Here is a 13,484-nt window from a genome sequence, read left to right as displayed (position 1 = left end):
GTTATAGCCTACTATTTGTTTTTGTCTTTGTAACATCTGCCCTCTACTCCGATTTTTTTACTTGCTTTAGGGTGAAGAAAGTAGTTTATAGTATTCAATTTAATCACAGTTTACATTCAAATATTATACTACTTCACAAACAATATGAAATTATTACAGCTGATTTATCTCCCCCTTCTTGGCCTTTGTGTTTTTATTTTCTTCTATTTTACTTCAATATATGATATAGCTCGATGCATTGATATTATTCCTGCCCTTAAAAAATCGATATATTTTGAAGAACTTAAAATTGATGAGTATATGTATTAAAAACACATGAAAACTCTTTAATCTCTGCCCTATTTAGGATTACTGATGTCTACAGATATTAGGTTATATCTGGTATTCTTCCTCAGCCTGAAAAAAATCACCTTTTTGTGTAAACAGATCTATCAAAGCTCTCAGTTTTTGTTTACTGGAGCATTTTTATTTTGGCTTCATTTTTAGGGATATTTTTATTGAGCACAGAATTCTAGATTGATTTTTTTTCTTGTAAAACTCTAACATATCATTTCAATGTCTTCTGGCCTGCAAACTTAGCTATCTCTCATATCGTCTCTTATGCATACTTTCTTTTTCCTCTGGTTGCTCCTAAGATTTGTTCTTTACTTTGGGTTCAACAGTTTGAGAATAATGTGCCTAAGATATTGTTTCCTTTGTATTTGTCCTACATTGGCATTTGCATTAGTAGGTGGAATTTTTCCAAGAACCATATTGCACAAATCCAAATATATTAAGCACAAACTATGTGGGCAATTTTCTTGTCCAGATATGCAACTATGAAAGACTCCTACACCCAACAGACTTTGTGAAAAACTTAGGCTATTACTGTCTTGAAGCATGGTGGCTGGTAACTTGTGGAAAGCAAGTTGTCATTTTGGAAAACATAAGAACAAACTTTTAAATCTCCTGATTGCTTATACTACCATCAGGAAAATCTAAGATGAGGCAAGTAATTTAAAATAATAATTTATACACCTGAAATTCTTGGGGATTGGCTTATTTGAGTAATAGGTCACATGTTCATTCCTGTTGCTAGCAAGAACAAAGCATTACATTTGCTATGGCCATGGCAGATGTTCTAGTCAAAGAATCTAACAGCTGGTGCAGTCATGCTCTGGCAATCAGCAGGAAGTTAGCCATTGGTAGTGATCAAGTACAGCAGTCCAGCAGTGTGGATCTTTGGTGAGTGGATAAAGGAGGAAAATTAAATGAGGAAAAAAGATAACCTCAAAATCCATGCCCTTTTCCACCTCTGATTTTATATTCTTTTTTGATAAAGACCTATTCTGTTTTTGTAAAATATAGCAAGGGAAGAGCCCTCACAGATCACATCATGAATTTAAAATTTAATGTTTATACTTCAAATAGCTCTTGATAAAATCTTAATTTTTCTTTTGAGATGATTAAGTCTAAAGGATTTCAAGCTGAAATAATAATTATTTCTCCATTTTATCAGACTGCTAATTAATAATAACACCAAAGAAGTTTTGATATACATCTAGTCTGGAAGGATTGAAACCAGACTGAATATCCTTGAACTCAGGTTGAACAGTTCATTTACATGTGGATGCACTGATTAAATTGGAATAATGTGTTCTTGTATCCCAGGAGAAAAGAGATAAGTTCATGTCTACGCTGGTTTGCATTCAAACAAAAGGAAAATAGATATTAAGTTTGGTGAATAAACTTATTAAAATTATAAATTTAGGTATTTTTTTAAAGGAAATATTGACTTCAAAATAGCTTTTTCTAAGTAGCAGTAAGAAAAATAAAATTATAGTTATCTTTGTATTTTCCTTGTACATTTTAAAACTATGCCCTCCAATACTTAATAGACACTAAAATATTCAACAGCTACAGTGCTAATCTCAAATCAATATTTTTATTTGCTCTTACAAACAAATGGGAAGATTTTTCATGCCAGTAAACCCAAGCCACAGATAAGTATTTTTATGATTTACAATTCCATGTGTTTGTTACTTTGCTGTATACCAAAATTGTATTTAATCACAGAAACTTACAACACAATGAAACATTAGGGTACGCACCTTTTAAAAGGTGTTTCAAACATTAAGCAATTTGCTTATAGTAAAAGTTCAAAGAACAAAAAAAAAACTGAAAGAGAAATGCAGGTTTCTTTTATACCATGATTATGATAATTTTATTCCAAAAGTTGAGAGCTATGGCATAAAAGAAGCCAAATTGTGAATTTAATCATTCATTGGTGTACTAACTTATCAATTATTTTTATTAGGTGCTAATGCTGGAGATAAAGTAGTAAACACAGCAAATACATCTCCTGACTTTCAGGAGCAGAGTTGTCTTAGGGATAGACAATAGCAAACAAATTAGGTAATTAATTGTGTAATTAGTATTGTGCTATGTGAAATTAGATGGATGTTCAAAGTACCAAGGAACTTCCAGCTTCCTTGGGAAAATGATTCTTCAGCTCAAGTTTAATCTCAAGTGAGATTAAAGAGTGGGACTCATGTGTAGGCAGAGGGAAGACAATAGGAGCAACAGTCCAGAGACTGGATGAAGCCCCTTAGAATCAAGCATTTACAGTTCTTGGTGGATGGAATGCAGTGAGGGGAGGGTGGAGATTTCTGTAGAATTAGCAGGGATAGGATCACACATAATCACTGTATGTCTTATGAGGAATTCTGGTCTTCATCTTAAGAGCTATGTACTTGTAGTTAGTGAAGAGCTTTAGGCATAGAGAGACATGAAAGATTTTGCATTTTAGAAATCATCCAACTGGTGACAAAGTGGAAAATGGATAGACTGGTTTCATAGTAGATGAGAAAGCCCACCTAAAAGACTCTTCTAGAAATTCAGCCCCAAAATGGAGAATTGACTAAGGTTGGCAGGGACAGAGAAAAAGAGATATCCAACTTAAAAATATTCAGGAAATAGATCAACAGGAATTGGAGACTGACTAAATATGATGGAGGGGGAGTTAAGGAGTTGGAATAAAAATGATTCCTAGTTTTCTGTGTGTGCAATTTACAGATATTAGTGCCATTTGTGAGGCAGACGGCCCTAGAAGAGGCTCACCATTTTCTTTTGTATGATGGGGGAAGGAGCAGGGAGACAGAATTGGGTTTAGGCCTATTGAGTTTGATGTGCCTATGAAGTGTTCAAGTGCAGTCAGTGAGTGAGCAATTTTATATGCCCAGAACTAAAAGGAGACATAAATATGAAAGAGGATAAATAAGGCTATGAGAGTGAAATTGTCTCAGCAAGGTTTCTCAGCAAAAGTTCTGCAGAATCTCAAAGATCTGTGAAATGTCAATAGGATTTCCATGTAAAACAGTAATCAAAAAAATATTAAACATCAGTTTAATGTTGTTTAATGTTGAATGAACATTTCTACAAGTAACTTTGTTGGAGAATCTTCAGCTCCATTCAGCAATGTGCAGGACAGTACACATCTACATGAGTCCATTTTCAGATTCTGACACAAAGTGAGGGAGGTCTTGAATATCTGTTAAATGTTGTGTTATACACACAAAAAAAATCCTTATCAACTGGTCCCTCCAAATTAACTTTCCTAACTCCCTTTATGCAAAGCTGATGAAGGAAGCAAATAAGCTTTAATGATGTAATAGAACATCAAAGGATTTTCATTCTAAAGAATGTATACACACCATGATTACCTGACTCATACTTCTTACTATGGCAAATGAGGCAAAATACAGATGAAGTACAAACAGCAAATAAATATATGAATAAATGTTCAACATCACTGGTCATTGCAGAGATGCAAATGAAAACAACACTGAGATTCCAGCTCACTCCAGAAAGAAAAGCAGTTATCAAGAAATCATCCAATAACAAATGCTGGCGGGGATGTAGGGCAAAAGGAACTCTTCTCCACTGTTGTTGGGAGTGTAGACTGGTGCAACCACTGTGGAAATCAGTGTAGAGATTCCTCAAAAAACTAAAACTAGAGGTTCTGTCTGACCCAGCCATTCCCCTTCTTGGGATCTTTCCAAAAGAAAAACCTCATACCACAGTGATATATGCACACCTATGTTTATAGCAGCACAGTTTGTAATAGCTAAAGCTTGGAAACAGCCCAAATGCCCATCAACTGATGAATGGATAAAGAAGATGTGTTTTTTATACAGTGGAGTATTACTCAGTCATAAAGATAAACTTGAGACCCTTCTAGGTAAATGAATGCACCTTGAGGGCGGGAATTTAGCTCAGTGGTTCCGTCACCTGCCTCACAAGTGCAAGGTCCCGAGTTCGATCCCCAGTACGAAAAAAACAAAACAAAAATGAATCCACCTTGAGACCATACTCAAGTGAAATAAATTTGATATACATGTTTAAATAGCACATTACTTCTCTGGTGTAAGACTCTGAAAGTGTAATTAAGGACCAAAATGTATAATAGATACTGTGAAATGGGAAGAAAAAGTTCAAATGGGAAGGGGAACTAGGGAGCAGGGAGAGGGAAAGGAAGGAAGGGAAAAGAAAATAAAACAAAAGGACAAAATGGAAACAAAGCTTTTGTAAATAAGGAGGGGAAGAGAGGTGGAAGAGAGAGGAGGGGAAAAGGAAAAAAAAAGAACAATCAAAATATATCATGTACTGGTACAAATTCCCTATGTTGAATGTGATCATTATGTATATTTAAAATGTATCCATAAACTTAATAAAAAAGATATGAAATTTAGTATCTCGAGATTTTTCTTAGTTACTATGCCTTTCTTTTAATATTTCACTTGAATTTATGTCTCACAAATATATCTGACAGTACATTGTGATGATTTCAGAAGATGTGACATAGGAAAGGAGTCTAAGCCTAGGCCTATGGATGGTTTTGAGATGGTTAGTGATGAGGCATTACAATCTTCTGAGTTAATTCACAGCACTCGTGAACCAAGGCACTAATAGAAGTTCATCTTTTAATGAAAGCTACTTATCAGTGAGTTTCACAGCCCACTTGTCCTATTCCATTGTGCAGTCTGTGGCAAATGACTAGCAAAACTAGCAAAATTGAAAAGATGCTTAACTCCAAATCACAGCCATTTCACAAGTAAAGATGCTGATTATTTTTAATCAGTGATTTAAATGTTACACAAACCACACAAAGATTTTGTTTATAAAAAGGGTCATACTCAATGAAAAGGCTCAGGAAGTAAATTATTTAGGAGTTACTTGGAATGCAATTTGTGACCTAGAAAAGGAAAACTTGCAAAGCTAACTAGAATCTAATAATGATGGTAGGTAAAATTATAATTAATAAAATGATTAGGGTGAAAATCCATTTAAAAAATTGAAAAAGTCCCACTCTCAACCAGTATGAAATGTTGACATACTGAGGACATGCCACTCAATACTGAAGTTATTTTATATAATAATCTTGAACAGTTCCTCTGCAGTTTGATGAATAAACAAATTTCACCTCAGTGTCATGCTATAGCATTTGTAAGATTTGAGAATGTCTAAATTTTAAAAATATTTTTATACTGCAAAACACTGCCCAAGACAATAAAGGACAAGATATAATTGATGTTTCTCTTCATACCAAAAAAACAGAAAATCTGTTAGATAGCAGAACTGCAATGGCATCTGTGTTGATGGTGCCCCAGGAAAATTCACATTCACACTAACATCAAACACACTGATTTCTTTCCAGAGAGCTACTGGTGTTTAAAACTGTTGAATATGAAATGAACAAAATATTGAGTAATGCTACCAAAATGGTTAAACAAAGAGTAGTTTGCTTTTAAGATAGTATAAACATCTCAAAAGGGAATTTCTACATTTTCTTCTACATGCATAAGGAACTATAAGAAAGGCAGAATTCTCAACAAGGTGTTGGGAGTAATTTCAAAAATAAATAGGTTTAGGAAGGACCTGAGTTTGATCCGCGGTACCGCAAAAAAAAAAAAAAAAAAAAAGTAGGTCAGATTTTGTCAGATGCTTCAAAGATGAGAATAATATAGAACAATACTTGCAGGTGAGCCCAAGTCCTGAGGCCCATGCTGGGGTGCCACCTGTGGCCAACCCACTCTCAGCCGGCCTTGTTACTGGACCTAGACCCTTTACTTTGTTCTCCCAAGCCTGGGACAAAGGAGGATGAAAGTCAAAGAGACACCGAGTCAGCTTAACATGCAGTCAGCTAGAGGGCTCTCACCTGTATTAGGCAGAGGAGCCCCTAGCCTCTGCCTCACCTCGCTTTTATTCACCCAAACAGGGGCACAAGCAATCAAAGTAACGCAAGAGTCATCTGCTTTCCATTATCCAATAGTACACAGGGTGGTAAACAACTGAACCTCAGCTGTCTTAACTTTTCCCTAATATGCAATATGCAATCACCCGTGAGGGCAGCCTTTCTCCTTTGTCCTCACAAAGGAGGCCAATTAGGCCTTAATTCTCCTCTGGTCTCTGACAAATACTGAGTGTTTTCCTTTCCATTCCAAGTGCATGACTCTGAAGGACCCTCTCTCTAGATTCTGCCCAACCTGAGAACCTGAGTTTGAGAGAAGAGGAAGAACTTTGAGCTGAACTCTGCTTATTCACTCTAGATGACAATTTGAGCTCTATCCCTAGATGAGTTTTGGGCGTCTGTGAAAGCAGAGTATTTTGCCACTAAGGGAAGCAGTGAATGCTTGGCTCTTGTTTTCAACTTATTTGACTTATGAGCAAGTTTTTCATTATTTTACAACCATTAAAACCAAGAACAGAAATTGATTATACTTGAAAATGAAATATCTGTATGTTTATCTCACACATTTGACAGAGACTTGAATATCTGAATATTTTTGTAGCAAAAATAATACAGGTTTCATATTAAGTATATAAATGTCATTTATTCTTTTGGATTCAAATAATACTTTCATCCATACTGAGGCCTACAAAAGAGATCAAGACATCTGCACAGTAATTTTGTAACTGCCAGGCTATATTTGATCCCACCCACTTCACTCAAACTATTTCCTCTTTGACTTTTATACATATCACAAGCTATATTTTTATTTAAATTGCTTTAGTATATTATTTTAGGAGATTTACTATTCAGTATTCATAATAGATTTTTGTGTTGTAAATAATACTATATAAAATCAGTTCAGTTCATAAACTTTGAATTTGTCAAGCCTATCTTTTAAAAAGTAAATCTCATTTTGGAGTAAACTATTTGAGAGAAATTTATTAAATTAACCCTGTGAGTTTTAAAAATTAATTTTTAAAAGGCAAGCTAAGCTTAATTGCCTTCCTTTTTAGAGAAGGATTAGCTATAAAGGCACAGTTGTAAATAAGGGAATAATACTCTTACTATATACTATGTGTCACATATTCTATAACATATCATCTTTTATCGTAGATAGTTGTTATAAGAATTTTAAGTCTATTTGGACAAAGTCAAAATCCAGAAGGAATTTTTATTTTCTAAAGGAAAAACTAAAGTTTATCAATAATGTTCACTTACATTCAAATTGATAGCCTTAGTGAAAAGGGGAACCACAAAAAAATGATTTACACTAATAATAAAATAGACAAAATAAATGGATCCACAGAAAATTGGCGTTCTCTTCTCAAAAGAATATTACTACTATTTTTAGTTTATTACATCTACAACTTACTGATCATGCTAATATACTGGGAGGTATAGATGTAATTTTTATGCAGGGATTCTCTGAGATCTGAAAACTTGAGAAAGTTGGTCTAAGGAGAAACATACAAAGCCTACATAGTCCAAGTCAGTAGAGGATTCTATGGGAGTAAATGGTCAGCTTTATTGTACTATAATGAGAGGGCAAACAGTATGAAACCTTAAGGATGTGTTTAACCTTTTCAGAGGAAAGTTATTAGTGAATGAGATCTAAGGAAATGGAGCCATTGAGAAAAAGACAACTGTTTGTTTTCTGTGCTATTTCCTGTGCACAAGTAAAGACAGACAGGGGTGGTAACTGGAGGGGAAAATGAGATGAAAAGATATATATGAGACATATAATAAACAGATGGTAAGAAGTGAATGGCTTCTTGAGGTTGATGGGAGGACTGGCAGGGAAATACATTCCCTCTCCTACAATGAGAGAAGGGGGAAACAATAGTACAGAGGGAGGTTGGCTTGTACTTGGGAAGGTGCTCTGGGAATAGTCTGATTAGAACTCATTTTTTTAGCTTTGGACTCTGTGTTCTCTCCAGTACATTGCAAGGCTCAAAGGTAAACTAAAACAAAATTCTCAGGTTGAAAATTATAGCATTTGACAATATACATATTTCTCTCCTTGCTTTCCCTCTCTATGCCTCTCCCCTCTACCTTATCTATATTTGCCGTGTTCCCACTGGACTAAAAACAATGAACACTTGGAAGGTGGTTAAGTAGGGTCAACAATTCAAAGCCCTTTAGATTTCTATAGTGGTAAATACATTTGCCAGGAATCATAATCATAATTGGGCTTTGAATAAGAACAGGCTCCATATGCCACTACTTTTAGCAGGCATTAAATCAAAATGAGCAAAAGAAAAGGAAAAGGAAAAGTTCTGAATTCAAGCACATTATATGTCACCTCCCTCCTAGTAGTTTGCCAATTTCCTGCATTTTGTCAGTGTATATTGTGAATGCTTTGAGATTTAGGAGGCTTTGGGTAAGGAAAATTATTTGTGTTTTTGAAAAAGAGTAAGTAGGGAAATGGGAAGTTAAAAGATTAATTACTTTTTCCAAGCAGGACCGAAACTGGGCTACTGTTCAAATTTTCTCTTTAATTTTGATACTAAATTAACTTTGAAAATCACAACAAAGTGGTCATAAAGTAATTCTCAATGATAGAGCATAGAAATTGAGAAATTTTTTATTCTGGATGCTTGGCATAGAAAACAAATTCCTCTAAAGAAAACAAGAAAACAGCTTCATTATATGGAAATATTCTTAAAATGTATTACTTTAGATTTCCACAGGAACACTTCTAAGTATAAAGAAAACTTTCAAAGGCATTCACTTGTTTATACATTAAAAACTTTACATTTTACTGAAAGTTCTTCAGAGAGGAACTTGTTCTTAGAGACTGAACCATATCAATTTCTGACTTTGGAAGCTAAACAGGGTGGAATATGAATGATGACACAGGGATCAACCTAATGTCACAAGCACATAGCATACAATAGTCAATTGATAAATTCTTCCTCAACAAATGGATGAGCTGAAAACTCAAGGATTTATTCTACTCTCTCTGAGAAATGCATTATAGAATAGGACAGCAATAGCAGACCAACTTCAAAGTTGCAACAGTGTATGACTGAAAATTAATCAGACAAACACAAAATGTCTATCAAATGAGTTTTTGACATTTTCTGAAAGTACCAATGAAAATCAACTATGGAAAGTCCAGAATAATTATAGATTGGTATTCTAGAAATGCCAGCCTTGTAGAGGTCAATGAAACATTCGCCAAAGGGGGAGGGGGAAAATCCTTCTTTAAGGGTTTATCTTCAGTTACTGAATGTAACTTTGTTTTTTCCAATATTCTTTGCAAATATTAGAAAATAAAACACCAGAAAAGGTCCATGAACTCTAAAGTAAACAAAATTTAATTTCCTACAAGAAAATACTGAGTTTAAAGTTGACTATTGGGGCCAGGGATTTAGCTCAGTAGCGCCGTCATCTGCCTTGCAAGCACAAGGTCCTGAGTTTGATCCCTGGTACCAAAAATAAAAATAAATAAAGTTGACTATCATTATACAACCATGGCAATTTTTAAGTTGGTCATACTTAGTAGGAGTTGCAATTTTCAAGTAATTTTGGATTTAGACTTTAGGACTAGCTCTGAATATCAATTTCAAACTGCCACCACACACACACACACACACACACACACACACAGCTCACTGGCTATCACATCATCCTATTTTATTTTTTATAAAGCTCATTGTCATTTATAGTAAATATTTGTTGAATCAATCCATGAAGTTATTCAATTTACAATTATTTATTGAGCCCCTATCATGTAAAAATAATAACTTTGCTTCTTAACCATTAAAAGTTTTAAGCAGATGATACCTCCAGTTCAGGATGCAGAAAATCTTTTCAGGTTTTGATCTCATTGCTGAAAATATAAACTGCATTATATGATAAAAGCCAACAATGCAAATGATGTACTTTTATAAAGTCACCATAAATGACCAATTTTTGATATAAAAATTTAAAAGTTATGAGTGCCCATTTTTGCATACAATTTAATGATAATAGCCACTGAGCTGAGAAATATCTGTAACTCCTCTCATTAGCCACTTTTGAATCTGTGTTTCTGTGATTATTTCTAGTACTTTGCTAACCACTGTACAGAACACTTCTCATTTAATCCACACAAAAATTCTCTGATAGGTGCTAATATTTACATATGAGAACATTGAACCTCATAAAAAAATAGATGAAACAACTTTCCCAGGGTGATGTGACTAGCAGAGGATAGAATTATAATTCATATCCATACTTCCTCTAAATCCTTTGCCGTTAATGCTTGTATTATATGGTACCTCACTTGGAAATAAAAACTCTTTCTTTTTTCAAAAATCTTAATGTTGTTCCATCCTCACAAGAGGCTACCAGCCCGGGAGAGGGAAAGACTATCTCAGGGGGACTGAGGAAACCATAGCTTCCTTCCTTTGCCCTAAGAGAAACACCTGTTTAAATAACCTAAATATCTTCTTCTCTGTAGGCTCACTCTACCTTTTAAAGTAGGGAATCTTATTCCATGTTTATAAATGTCAAGGTATACCCAAGATAGTGGTCTTCATTCTCTTTGCCTCAGAGCTGTGACCTACAGCAGCATGCTTTAACTATAATGACAACATCCTTCTCTTCATCAAAAACATAACTTTGTGCTTTTTCCCTTAAAACTTTCTTCAAGACTCTCTTCTTCAATGAAGTGATTCCTGAATGGTTCAACTGATTCCAGGGCAAAAAAAAAATGTTTGCTTATCACTACTGAGGGTATCCTTTGCTCTTGAGGCAGCTAAGCTGCCTGTATCTTTCTCTCTCCTGAATGAGTCAGTAGTTGTCCTGTCTACCTTATTAAATTGAAGCTCCAACAGTAAAGATGCTACACTGTGTTCCCAGTGGTTACTAATTGAGTACAAACTAAAATTTGGTTAAGTGATCATATCATTCTCCTGAAAAGTAAAATTCCATTGACAAGGTCACCAAACCGTTTCCTGCATTAGGTGTTTGCTTTTACTGGCCGTCCCACAGTCCTGTGCCACCTCCCAAACCAGGAAGCACATGGTGTTTCCTGTCCCTCCTGCTACCTTGCAGGAAATGGTTGGCTTTGGGTAATCTGGTATACACAGGCTAGAAAAGCCAGCAGAGGAGACAGGAGGGGAGTTGACATGAAATCCAGACAGTGAAGTGACTTTGGCCTGGCCAGGTGTTTGTGTTGGACTTTCTATACCATCCTACACACACTCATCCCCCTCGCCACCCTCTTCCTCATCTAGATCCTATCTATACATAAATAGTGATCATGCACACACCAATAGAAATTTAGTAGTCCATTTAGATGAGGGATCTAAATATTAAGTGATGTTATTTTAATTTCAAATACTTCCTTCTTAAAATTTTCCAATTCTTAAATTGTTACCATTCACCTAAAATAATGAATCATTTTATAACTACCAAAAGTAAGTACTTCCACTTTGTTACTATGGAAAAAAATCCCATAAACTTCTAACTCAGTTTAATTGTATACCCACTAACAGAAAGACACTGTTCACAAAAAAGAATACAAATGAGTTTGGAGCCATAGAGGAAAGAGTAGAATAAAATCATTAATATTTACTGCATGCTTATTACTATGTTGACTCAGATTCTCCAAGAAACAGGTGTCAAAGCAGAATAAAAGATCAAAGAACTATACTGAGGGAACTACCTGTGAAGCACCAGAAGGCCAAGGAGCAGGAGGAGTGGGTGAGGGCCTCCACACTGTATTGCAATTTTCTTATACTTCTTTACTTAGAACTTAAATTATCTGGGTTTTGGCAACTATATTATTTTATTTTTAATCAATCAAAAATAGCTAGCATTCCATAAAAATTAGTCATATCTGACAATAGTATATGCATTTCTTTTTATTGTACTTTCAAAACTAGTATTAGCCCTCAGAAAAATCATCACGGGACGCTCAAGGTCATGAAAGCCAATTTTCCCTCCAGTGATGGTTATTGATGTTTCCTGGAATGTTACTTTTGTGAGGGAAACAGTTTCATCAAGAGCAATCCAGTTTATTATTAGAAAACTGTAATCATTAGAAAATGTTTTCCTTTTTTTTTTATGTAGACTTTAGAAAGATCTTCCTGTAACTTTGCCCTTTGCCCCGAAAGAGTTTTTTTTTCGGTGTGCTTGTGTGTGTGTTTGTGTGTGTGTGTTTGTGGTTATTTTTTTTTTACTGGGGATGGAACCCAGATAGACATGTTAAGCAAGTACTATACCACATCCCAAGCCCTCCTTCAGACCTTTGAGGAGAGATAGTGGAAGAAAGTTATTGGGAGCCTCTGGGCTGTGGCAGGGGATAACAAACCTTAGCTCATATCACCATTCTTCTTTCCCATTATTTCCAGATTAACAACCACTCCAGTTACCCTCCAACAGATATGCCATTAGTTTTCCAGTATCCTTCAAAGTAGATGCCAGCCTAACCTGATTATCCAGCCAAATGAAATGACTGTGCTGAATACAATGGGATTATCTAGTTCTATATTTTGCTTAATGAATCAGACATTTGACATCACATTTTAGAAGATAGCCTCCAGTTGAATAATTTTGTAAACTAAGTGCAAAATTTTACATTTGTCTATCCATTCATGTTTTTTGGGCTTTGTGGACTCTAAGAATAATCTCCAGTCTTTGAAGCCTTTTATGAGATTAGGTGAAGAAAATTAGAGTGGACTAAATGTCCTGAATCATTATATTATAAAGGTTTTCTGGTCCCAAATGCTGTTTAATCCCCCTACCCTCTTAGGAGTTATCCCACCCCTAAATTCTGCTCTGTCAGTTCTTGTGCATTGCCTAATTTCTGGATCTTGGTAGCAAATCACCTAAATCTCTTCAATAATTCTCACTAATTTCTTAAAAACTAAACACCCTTGTCAGCTTTCCATTACTGTAACAAAATATCTGAGATAATCAACTTAAATAAAGGAAAAGTTTGTACTGGCTCACTGTTTTGGAGGTTTCAGTACATGGGTAGTTAGCCTCCTTCCTTTTAGGCCTGTGGCAAGGCAGTACATCATGGCAGGAGAGCATGTGAAAGAAGCTGGTCACCTCACAGTGCCCATGATACAAAGAGAGAGAAAAAGGTGGGGTCTCCTTCAAGAGCATGGTCCCCCCAGGGACCTAACTTCCTCTCACTAAGCCACACTTCCTTAAGGTCCCACCATCTCCTAAAAACACTATAGGCTGGGGATGAAGCCTTTAACAAATTGAGCTT

The 13,484-nt window shown here is 35.3% G+C and overlaps 1 long non-coding RNA gene across 2 annotated transcripts in view; it reads right to left on the bottom strand.

The window, feature by feature from the left end:
• LOC110347046 (uncharacterized) overlaps nucleotides 1-13,484 on the bottom strand; it is a 313,267-nt gene that overhangs the window by 191,514 nt on the left and 108,269 nt on the right. The gene's annotated exons all lie outside the window — the stretch shown is intronic.

The sequence above is a fragment of the Heterocephalus glaber genome, unplaced genomic scaffold, assembly GCF_053883595.1.
Source record: "Heterocephalus glaber isolate CG9 unplaced genomic scaffold, H.glaber_assembly_v1.0 deba00001550, whole genome shotgun sequence".
Lineage (NCBI taxonomy): Eukaryota > Metazoa > Chordata > Mammalia > Rodentia > Bathyergidae > Heterocephalus > Heterocephalus glaber.
The sequence above is the reverse complement of the archived record's forward strand: the minus strand, read 5'-3'. Positions and strand labels throughout refer to the sequence as shown.